The following is a 10,469-nucleotide window of genomic DNA, read 5'->3' on the forward strand; positions in this document are numbered from 1 at the left end:
CTGTGAGGATGCAGTCAGACAGGTTTTGTTCTCACACTGTATATGCCATCCACTGTGCACTTACTATACTGTGTGTTTAACGTTTAAGCGCCTGTATTTTTGTATGATTTTGTCCTGTATTGTTTTCATTAAGATGTTCTAGGTCATGTTTTTAACTGACATACTTGATTGTTGCTCCTTCCTCTCCTTTCATTGATCATTTCTAGTGTTTGTATCATGTTAGGACAAAAACATTTTATATTTTAAAGCAAACACATTCTAAATACTACACCCAATAAAAGGCCATTTGTTAGCTGTCCATTTGGTAGAAACTATGCATGTGTCTTGCTTTGGTTTGCATATTTGCTAAGATTGTTGTCATTGAACAGAAGCAGTAAAGGCAGAACTGATTAAGGTATGGCTTATGGGGGCACAAATCTGTGTTAAAGGAATATTTCAAAGATTTTGGAAATATGCTTGCCCACTTTCTTTCTGTGAGTTTGATAAGAAGATTGATGCCCCTGTTATGTCTGTATACTACATATGAAGCTACAGCCAGAGATAGTTAGCGTAGCTTAGTGGAAAGGGGTAAAAACAGCTAGCCTGGCTCGGTCCAAAGGTAACTAATTCTGCCAGCCAGCACCTTTAAAGCTCACTAATTAACATAATATCAGTTGTTTGTTTAATCCCCATCTTCAAAACAAGTTATTTAAAATCCACATGTTCTTCCTTTCTCCAACATTACATTCTCTTGCAGTCCAGATTAAGATTTGTGTGTCTCTTTCTTGGCTCTGAGGTGATTTTTCACAACAAGAGGGATCCGGCTGCTTAGCACCAGCCATTAGGCCTCTTCCCCTTCGTCTCCTGAAGCTATTCTCTTCAGCAGTGTTGGCTGTAAACACACCAACAGGGCTGCCTTTATCTCTTCCTGTTCTGTCTTTACACAGGCAAAGCACAACAAAATATACACAACAAGCAGCACAGGACCGGGAGTTATTGGAGAGAAGCTTGGGAGCGAGAAATCTTGTGTGTGAGATATAGTAGTGTTTGTGAGCTCTACTGTGCACTACTGATAACACTACTTTTACTTAAAGATTTTTTGATTTTTTGCTGATTTAAATCCAGCTCGGTGTCAGGGCAGTGTGGCAGTGTGTTGAACGGTGCAGCACAGGTCTGTCGAGATCCGCCAGATCATTTTGCATCATCTTGCGGATCTCGACAGACATCTGCTGCATTGGCGCAACAGAGGGAAGCCAAACACCGTTCATCCAAACAAACTGACCACACAAAGATGACACAGAGCTGGTTTCAAATTGGCAAAGTATCCCTTTAAGTAACATTTTTAATGTGGAAGTTTAACTTGCAATGGAGTATTGTACATTGTTGTATCAGAACTTTTATTTAAAGTGCTCATATTATGCTCATTTGCGGGTTCATAATTGTATTTAGAGGTTATATCAGAATAGGTTTACATGGTTTTATTTTCAAGAAACACCATATTTTTGTTGTACTGCACATTGCTGCAGCTCCTCTTTTCACCCTGTGTGTTGCGCTCTCTATTTTAGCTACAGAGTGAGGCATTACTATTCCATCTTTGTTGGGAGTCGCACATGCGCAGTATCTACGTAATTACTACTACCCAGTCAGAAGTAGAGTATGAGGCACTGGCGGCTTGTCAATAGAGGGCGCTGGGGCGCCCCCATCAAAATTCCATAAATATAAATGTATACAAAAATGATATAAAAATGAAATAAAAAATGAAAAATAAAATAGTTTACTCATAACTGGTAGTAAGAGCCTCAGCATTTAATACAAACTGGCTTTAATCGGTTAACTATTTTCTATGTTTCAATATGTTTCCTCCGGTTTCTTGGCTGCAGCATAGGGCTGCAGGGACCATAGGCAGGGACGCCGGCCAAATGGATTTGTATGTGAGTCCTTAAACTTTCGGCCAGCATGTGACCTGAAGCTGGTCTCTAATTGGTTTCTTAAAAATTCTCCTCCGTACGCACCTCGCTACGTCCCTGGCGAATCATGTTATTTTATCCAATCTGATTGGTTCTCAACACCTGTCATTCAACTCTTCCCCCGGCCGCTACTGGAGAGAGAAGGTGGACACAATAGCGCCAGCAGGTAGCTCTTGTGTTGCTGAAATGGTCTAACCACTTTGATTAAAGTAGGAAACTAGCAACAATAAACAAGGAGAGATTCGTGAAAGAGAAGTTCTACAACGTCGTGGAGTTGCCGACCCCGTCCAAACGGCGTGTGAATTTAATATTCCGGTGAGTTATCTTAGCTAGCTAACAGCAAATTACTACTATCGGTGTTGATAACCTTGAGAATTGTTTCTTGATTTGTGTTTTAAAGCCAGTCGGAATTAGCTACTAACCTGATGAACCTGATAAAAGGGTATGGTTAATATTGAAATTGTTGTTGTAAATTTAACTTAGCTGTTGGTTAATTCAGCTAGACACGTATGTATTTTCCGTCCTTTAGTTGTGACTGCTATGTTTTCTATAAGCTAGTCAATTAAGATGGACAAATAACATTGAGTTTGAGCTAAAATGTTTAAGTGAAATGTGGTTAAAATGTGTAGTATGTAAGAATATGTTGTATCTTGAGGAGAAACACAAGTGAACTGTTACGATGGACAATGATTATTTTTCACGTTTTGTGCAGGCTGTTTTTTTGGTGAGACTCTACTGGGAGACAGAACTGTGCTGCTCAAGTCACCGCCGTCATACTGCCTCCTGGGTTTCATCTTCATCACCACCATCTTCTTACCGCTCACTTGACCTTCGCCATCATCATCTCCACTACTCACAGGATTTTCACGTCGTTTCCCTACTCTATTCTCTGAGGAGCCAGGATGGACAGTTTTACCTGCTAAGGGTGGTGGTAGGAACTTGAGTGCACTCAAACTAATGAAACAGGGTTGAACAAACAGACTGATTTAGTATTCCCCTGGTTATCTCTATGGAATAAGAGATCTCAGTTTTTGGTTAATTTGGTTTTATATTTTTATTTTCTGTGTCAGGTTTTTGATATTTAAGTTGTGGTTTGAGTACATTGGGTTTGAACCTAATTGGCCTATCTACCAAACTGATTTTGATTACCATACTGAATCATTTAGTTTAGCCATGCTAGACTTCTGGTAAAAGATTATTTTGCATAATCTCAAGTTTTAAAGTAGTACTGGTCGTGGGTGCAATTTGTTTCATGCCCAAGCTACGAGTTAAATGAAGACAGGAAAAAAAATAACACTACAGTTAAGTCAAGTTACTCTGTGAGATAAAAAAAACTCAGTGAGTCACTATCTTATGTTTGTAACTTGAATCTTGAAAGCTCTTTTTAAATAAATAGTTGTTTAAAGAAAGTTGTGCTGGTTGTTTTGCCCAGTTTCAAAGTACTGCTTTGTATTTATTTGTATTTATTTGCCCCCCCCCCACCACCCACCACCAAAAAGAAGTGACCCCCCCCCAAAAATAATTATCACCAGCCGCCACTGGTATGAGGGCGTGCCACGCTAGCAGCTAGGTGAGCATTATAACATGTGTTACAAAGTGACGAACGTTTGTCACAGAAGTAAAGGCTGGACTACAATAGAGCTCTTTGGAGCAGTTTGTGAACAGTGTTTTCTGTTGGAGATGGTAAGTGCCTTTGGGGGCTTTGGGCTTTTTCACTTTGTAAACCTATAACATGCACAAAAAAATATATATATAACACAATAGAGGAAAGGAAAAAGCCAAAAAGCATAATATGAGCTCCTCTACCACCTATGAATTTATGTAACGTAATGGAATTACATATTTTTTTATAGTGCATTTTGAAAACTGCTCACAGAAAATGCATTGGCTTCACAAAACAAATCGCAGTTGACTAAGAAAACAACTCTCTCCCTGGCTAAAATAGTCACAGATATTCATATACCAAAAACAAAGAGCCGTCCTTATGTTGACCCTAGACCCAACCACCCACTGAGCAACATGCAACAGGCCTCCCTCTCTTATCCCACTGCCAAGATCTGTATTTCTGTCTTGCTTTGAAAATGTGTGGAGGAGTCAGGCTGTGCCATTGTTTGTCCAATATAATGGCACAAAGTCTGATTCAGTGCAGTGAGTTAAAAACCAGCTGGCGGAGTCATTGTCTGATCTTGATTATTTAACTCAAACACTGAAATATGTTGGTATGAAAACTACACCTGCAAAATGATTAAACTAGTACTTTTATCAATTTAAGTTTAATTGAAGCAAAGTTATAATAGAATGAACTGTCTTCAAATGTCATGTTTGAGTTTTGCATTTCAGCCCTGGCATAATGTCTGTGTCAACCGAGGGCCCGCAGGGACACAATGAGTAAAAGCCAACCTCAGTAACAAACTAATCAAACAACACGCTACATAACCTGCATCATGACAACAAATTATGATATTTGATAATTAAAGATAACTTTAGCTCCAGGCTCCTTTACAAATCTGTAGTGTGCTTCTTAGAGAGTGAAAAGATACAGAACTATTGTAGTTGAAGTGTGCTGCTAATGGTGAGTTAATGTTTAGGGTGAAACAATGGCCAAGATGCAAAAGGTGCAGGTAAAGGTTAGGCTGAAATGTAAACACACTTTGGATATGTGTGTTTTTAGTATCAAGAAAGAACAGCCATCATAAACTGCTACAGAACTGAATAACTGCAGTATATAACAATTTATACGATGATTGATATTGTTGTAGTGCTCCGAATTATGAATATCAATGTTTTCAAATAAGTCAGTCAAGTACATTTTACTGGAAATGCCTTCTTCAGTCTGTCTTCATTTTTGGTAAAAACCCAAAGTTACCATATGATTATATCTGAGAATTTGTATGTTGTGGGGCATTTTCAAAGCACGTCTTTTGGCACATTGTGACATTTTAGTACATTATTTGCTAATTATTACATTATCAGTATACAATATAAGCTATAACCTAACAAGCAAGCCAAGATAGTCATGTGATCTTTACATAGTGCAACACAGTCTGTAGATGAGACGGTCAAAGCTCACACTTTTAGAAGACCAGCTGTTCATTTCCAGTCTTACCTGGTCACCTGAGCTTCCACGAGCTTCAGCGAGTTCACCTGCTGTCTGTCCGCTCTCAAATTTCACATCAGTCTTAACTACATTTTGTTTAGTTTTTTCTGTAAAATGGAGAAATGTTGTGCAAAGGTTGAACGAGGTGTACTCTGCAGTTGCTTCCCAGAAGGACAAGTTAATGAGTAACTCTGTTACTAAGGTGTGCTCCATCCCGCCTACCATTGCCTCTCTGTCCAATGGCACAGCAGACCAGGTCAGAGCCTATGCTGTCACTCAGCAGTGCCAAACCAGGAAGAGGTAAATTTGACTTATGAGCAATATGTCCTATTTTAAATGGTATACTACCAGGGTGCATTCATAGTGAAACTGTAACACTAACAGTCAAACTTGCTTTTTTGCAAATAGACATTGTGTTAGTGTAGTTCCATTGGGTAATCAAATAATATGGTTTGCTTTGTATGGCTTTACACTCTTCTTGTAGTGTGTTTGATTGTAGTTTAGATACTATGCCTGCCAGGCACCACACCTTTCTTTGTTCAGCTAAAGTGTAAACCCTTCTCTCAGTCCATTTCAGATGAGAGAGGAAATCGGACAAGATACAGATTGTGGCAACAAAGAGTTTTGTTTATTTAAGACGTACAGCCTGAGGGGAGTGAACAGACCTCTGGTGGCTTTGAAAGGAAAAGCGAGGTGACCCTGAAAACAATAGGGCCACTTCCTGGCCACTCTGCATCTTCACATCTCTCTCCCTTACTCTTCCTTCTTACCTCCCTCCCCTCCTTCCTTGCATATGTTCCAGGATGCTTCAGCTGCATGTCTTGGGGCAGATGGCAGGGACGAGGATGGGTTGGGACAGTAAAATGATAACTCAGCATCAGCTTAAAGAAGGGGTTTCCCACCATATATACTAGGGACTGTTTGCTGTTGACTATTACAGTCATGTCACGCTTTATCTAGTCAGTATCTTTAAGAAAGACCTGATCATTGGTTACAAAAATTATGAACAGTCATTGTGGGGAAATGTGGTCACTGCAGCAGAGGTACATTGGGATAGAACAAGACAAATAGAGGTGAATGTCTTTATTAAACATGCATTAACAGTTTGGCCACATGGGGTCAGTAGAAACAAGCTACTAACGTCACTTTTTTTTAATCTTGTTAGCAGAGTTGCTTATTGTTACACCGAGCTTATGCAGAGTATACGTTGGCATTCATTTGGAGTTGTGTTTGTGTCGACTTTAAGTCCAATATTTTTGCTCCATTTTTCTCTGCACCAACTCATGAAAAAATGATTTCACTCTCTAACTGCTAAATGCTGCACTATGTTAACCAGTCATGCGAAAATGATTACACTCTTTAGCTGCTAAATGCTGCACTATGTTAACCAGCTAGCCGCTAACCTTCTCTGTCTGCTGTTTGGTGCTGGGCTGGTAGTGTACATAAGGTTATCAACCTTTTGATTGAAATAGCTTCCTGCCCTGCCCTCTGTGTGTTTGCCACTACAAGTTATACCCTTCACCACATATGTAATGATTTGTTCCATTGTTAATATTAAAATGTGGCTACTTTAAGTATTTACAGAAAGCACACTGTAAATAATGTAACAGTGAAATAAGGAAAGGTGCTCCATCTTTAATGTGAAATGTACAAAAAGAAGTAAATGTGCAATTGCTCACATTTATTAAAATAATTAGTAATTAGAAAAGCTACTTAGTTATTTAGATTTTTGATCTAATTGGTGTCAGAGTTTAGTGTCTAGTGTGCCACTATTTTACCTTATATCACCCATCCTGATTGCAGCAAATGCCAAGTCTATCAGTTTAAAAGTGAAACAACCTTTCCAGCATTCGATATAGCTTCAGTTCTAATAATGGCTGAGGACGAAAATTATTAAGTACCAGCGAGTGCAGTGTTTAGGTTTTTTTATTTTTTTTTACAGCTTTGTACAGTTTATGATACACAGCACAGGTCTGTCTAAAGTAACTTTCTGGAATCAAAAACCCATAATAAGTGTGACCTTAAGCACAGAAAAAAAAAATCACATTTAGACAGCTGTGTTAATCTGTGGTAAATTTAGATTTTTCAAAATAATAAAAATAGCAGCAAAAAATATTTAATGTCAAATGTTTTGCTGGTTATGTCTTCAGTCCATTTACAGCAGGCAAACATAAACAAGGTCACAGTCATTAGTAACACCGGTTGAGCTGTGCCCAGATTCTGGATGAGTTTTTTGGAGGCAAGGGCCTACTTGTTCTACAATGGGCAGTGACGGACTGGCCATCTGGAATTTGGGCAAATGCCAGAAGGGCCACATCCCTATGGACCCATATGGGCCACTACTGATAATATGTATTTGGTTAATTTTGATAAGTTATTTTATGCATGCAGCCACAGATATTCAAGATTGTACTGTGGCAAGGTGCATGGAAAGATTCAGTCGGAAGGCAGAGTTACTACAGTTTATTTTTCCAATTGCTAACACTAAAATGACATGCATATATAACACAATTATTTAAACTGACACATAGAGAGCAAGACCTCTTCTTAAGTCTCCAAAAGGCTAAACACATTTTCTGCTTTACACACATTTTGCAAATCAAAATATATAATAATGCATAAGACACAACAATCTGACATATAAAGTCACATGTTTGCCATTTCAAGACACTGCCAATCAAAATGACATTACATGAGCTAATTGGCCAATATATGACAACTCAATGGTTAATTGTTACCACTTCAATCAGGAAGTAAGCAGTAATGATACCTCTTTAACAGACGTTACACAATAAAAACAGATCCCACTCTAACCCACAACCCACACACCCTAACATCCTCTTGTGGTTACAAAAAGGGATCAAATCATCTTAAAACCATTAAACAAATAGACAAACATTATACAGTACACCTTATCCAAAAAAGAAAAGGGAATAAAAAAATTAAATTAAATAAAATGAATAAATAAAAAAAAGAAGAGCTACACCTAAAGTCATCAGCCTGTCACAGATAGAGAAGACCGTAATGAACCAGATGTGTCACCTATTTTCTAAGGTTGGTCATCCCAGTCTTTTATATCCTTCAAGGTATCAAGGTAACATAAAAAAGGACCCCATACCTCATAAAACGTGGACTTGCTTCCATGCAGTGTACTTTATTTTGACCAATTTTAAGTGAGACAATACATCTTTCAGCCATCTAGAGTGACAAAGAGGTCTAGACCCCTTCCAGTTTAAAAAAGAATGAGGCGGTGCGCCAGAAGTGTTGTGAAAGCAACCAATGGCTCTTATTTTTCTATATATTTTTCTGCACATTTTTTCTGCAATTTTCTTTTTCAATTTACTGTTTTTTTGTGAGCATATTTTTGTTCAGTCCAATGTAAATATATCTGCTGTGCATATGTTGCACTGACTTGTTTTTGAAAAAAAAAAAAAAGTTTCAACAGCATGTGTATGTATCTTTATACACATGCATTTCTGTGCATGTGAACAATCTGAAGAATTTTCTACAGTTTGAACTATTTTAATATTATGGCAAAGCATACTAAAGATGAGAGTGCTCTTCATTATGCCCAATGTGTCATTGGTTAGACAAAAATCTGGTAATATGAATAAAGTGTGTGGCATTTTTGGTCCAAAAGTTTGATTTGATAATGCTATATAGTTTTGGTTGCAGTGCTTCATTTTGCAGGATATATGAGGTATTTTGCAGCTTGGGTGTGTGTTTTTTTTTAATTGTGTTAAGTATTTTGATAAAACCAGCCTAATTTGCAAAATAGTGTTTTAGCAATTGGAAAAAACTGTAATTTCCAAGCTAGGTTATTGACAAAAATAGGGCTGGTGTGTTGCAAATGCCAGGGCCGTTTTTTGATCCCAGTCCGTCACTGACCATGGGATGTTTGTCCTGGGGTCTGAGGTCATGGCCCCTTCTGTGGGGAAGATGTGACGGCCTTGCTAAGTCTTTTAAGAGGAGGGAAATAACAACACGTGTCGCACTGTACATAACAATGGACAGTCAAGACATGAAGAAGAGCTATGTGACAAAGAAGCTTGCGACTGGCTCTAAGAGGAGACAATCTGGAAAGATTATTTCTTGCCTTTTAGAAAATCCCCTGCTGTAAACATTGTGATGTGCAACCACCTAAATGTGACAGCCGTTAATTGTTCACATTTTTGGGAGTTTGGGAGTCCATATGTGGCCTCCATCTGGAAATATGATCATGCGAGTAAAGCTCTCTGCACATCTGCTTTAAATCTGTAAATCTGTTAATGAAACAGCTGCAATTTTATTTAAATCCAGCATTATTCTCTGAGTGGTTTATTAGTGTAATGAGTTGTATATTAAATGTGATACACTATCAAGGCTCTAATTTCATTCACCAAGGGGCCGTGCAAAATATGATTCTACACACAAAAATAGGCCTTTTTGTCTTTTTCTCCTTCATTTCCTTCACTCTGCTGCTGTGATGACCCACTTTCAACATAAAGGTTGTTTAAGTTTCATCTAATTTAATCTAATGTAAGAGTTTCCTGACTATATGTGCTCACGGTACATACCTCACTAGCACTAACATGCTGTGGGAAGAGTCTGTATTTGTTTGGCTTGAGCTGCTGCCACCTCTTGCAGGTGTAATACTGTATATATAGAAAGAGATGTAATGGATACTATTGGAATCAATTTTACTCTCTTTGATGGTGGGGGTGTTTCTTTTCTTTTCTTCTTTTACTCTTCAAGGTGAATGAACACTATAACACCTACTGTCAATATAAAGCTGGATAACAAAAACATTCGGGACTATGTTTAATGACCTGAATTCTTCCTCTTTGAGGAAAATTATTCATCCAAATGGCGTGTTAATCAGCAGTTTGTACTGTTTGTTTTGGATGTCATGGTTGTGTGAAGGCACTCTAACATTCTCTAACAATAGGCTGACTGATAAACTCGCTGTAGAAAAAGTGTCAGCGGCTCACTCTGCTTGGTTACTGTAGATCTGCTAACTTTGGGAGATTCATGTAACAGTATCTGAGTTAGTTTTTTTCTAAGATCCAACTGTGCATTTTTCCAATCCCTCGGTGAATGCTGTAAGAATATTTATGCGAAAAATGAGAGTGCTGCAGGATTCAGTAATTGTTCAGTGAGGAATTTGTGTTTGAAAGGTCTCATATGGTGGTAATAATGAAAGACACAGTATGAAATACTTACTACTACTTTTCCAGGTTTGCCCTGCGGAAGAGATCTGTTCCTGCTACTCCCTCTGCAGGTATCCATCCTGTGTGCAGGAGGGAATTATTTATGGGTGAACACTAGGGGTGCCTGTGGCTCAGGTGGAAAAGCTGTCACCTACCCATTGGAAGGTTGGTGATTCGATCCCTGTCCCTGCAGTCCCGTGTTGAAGTGTCCTTGGGCAAGACACTGCCCGAATTGCT

Source organism: Perca flavescens, chromosome 9 (genome assembly GCF_004354835.1).
Source record: "Perca flavescens isolate YP-PL-M2 chromosome 9, PFLA_1.0, whole genome shotgun sequence".
Taxonomy (NCBI): Eukaryota; Metazoa; Chordata; class Actinopteri; order Perciformes; family Percidae; genus Perca; species Perca flavescens.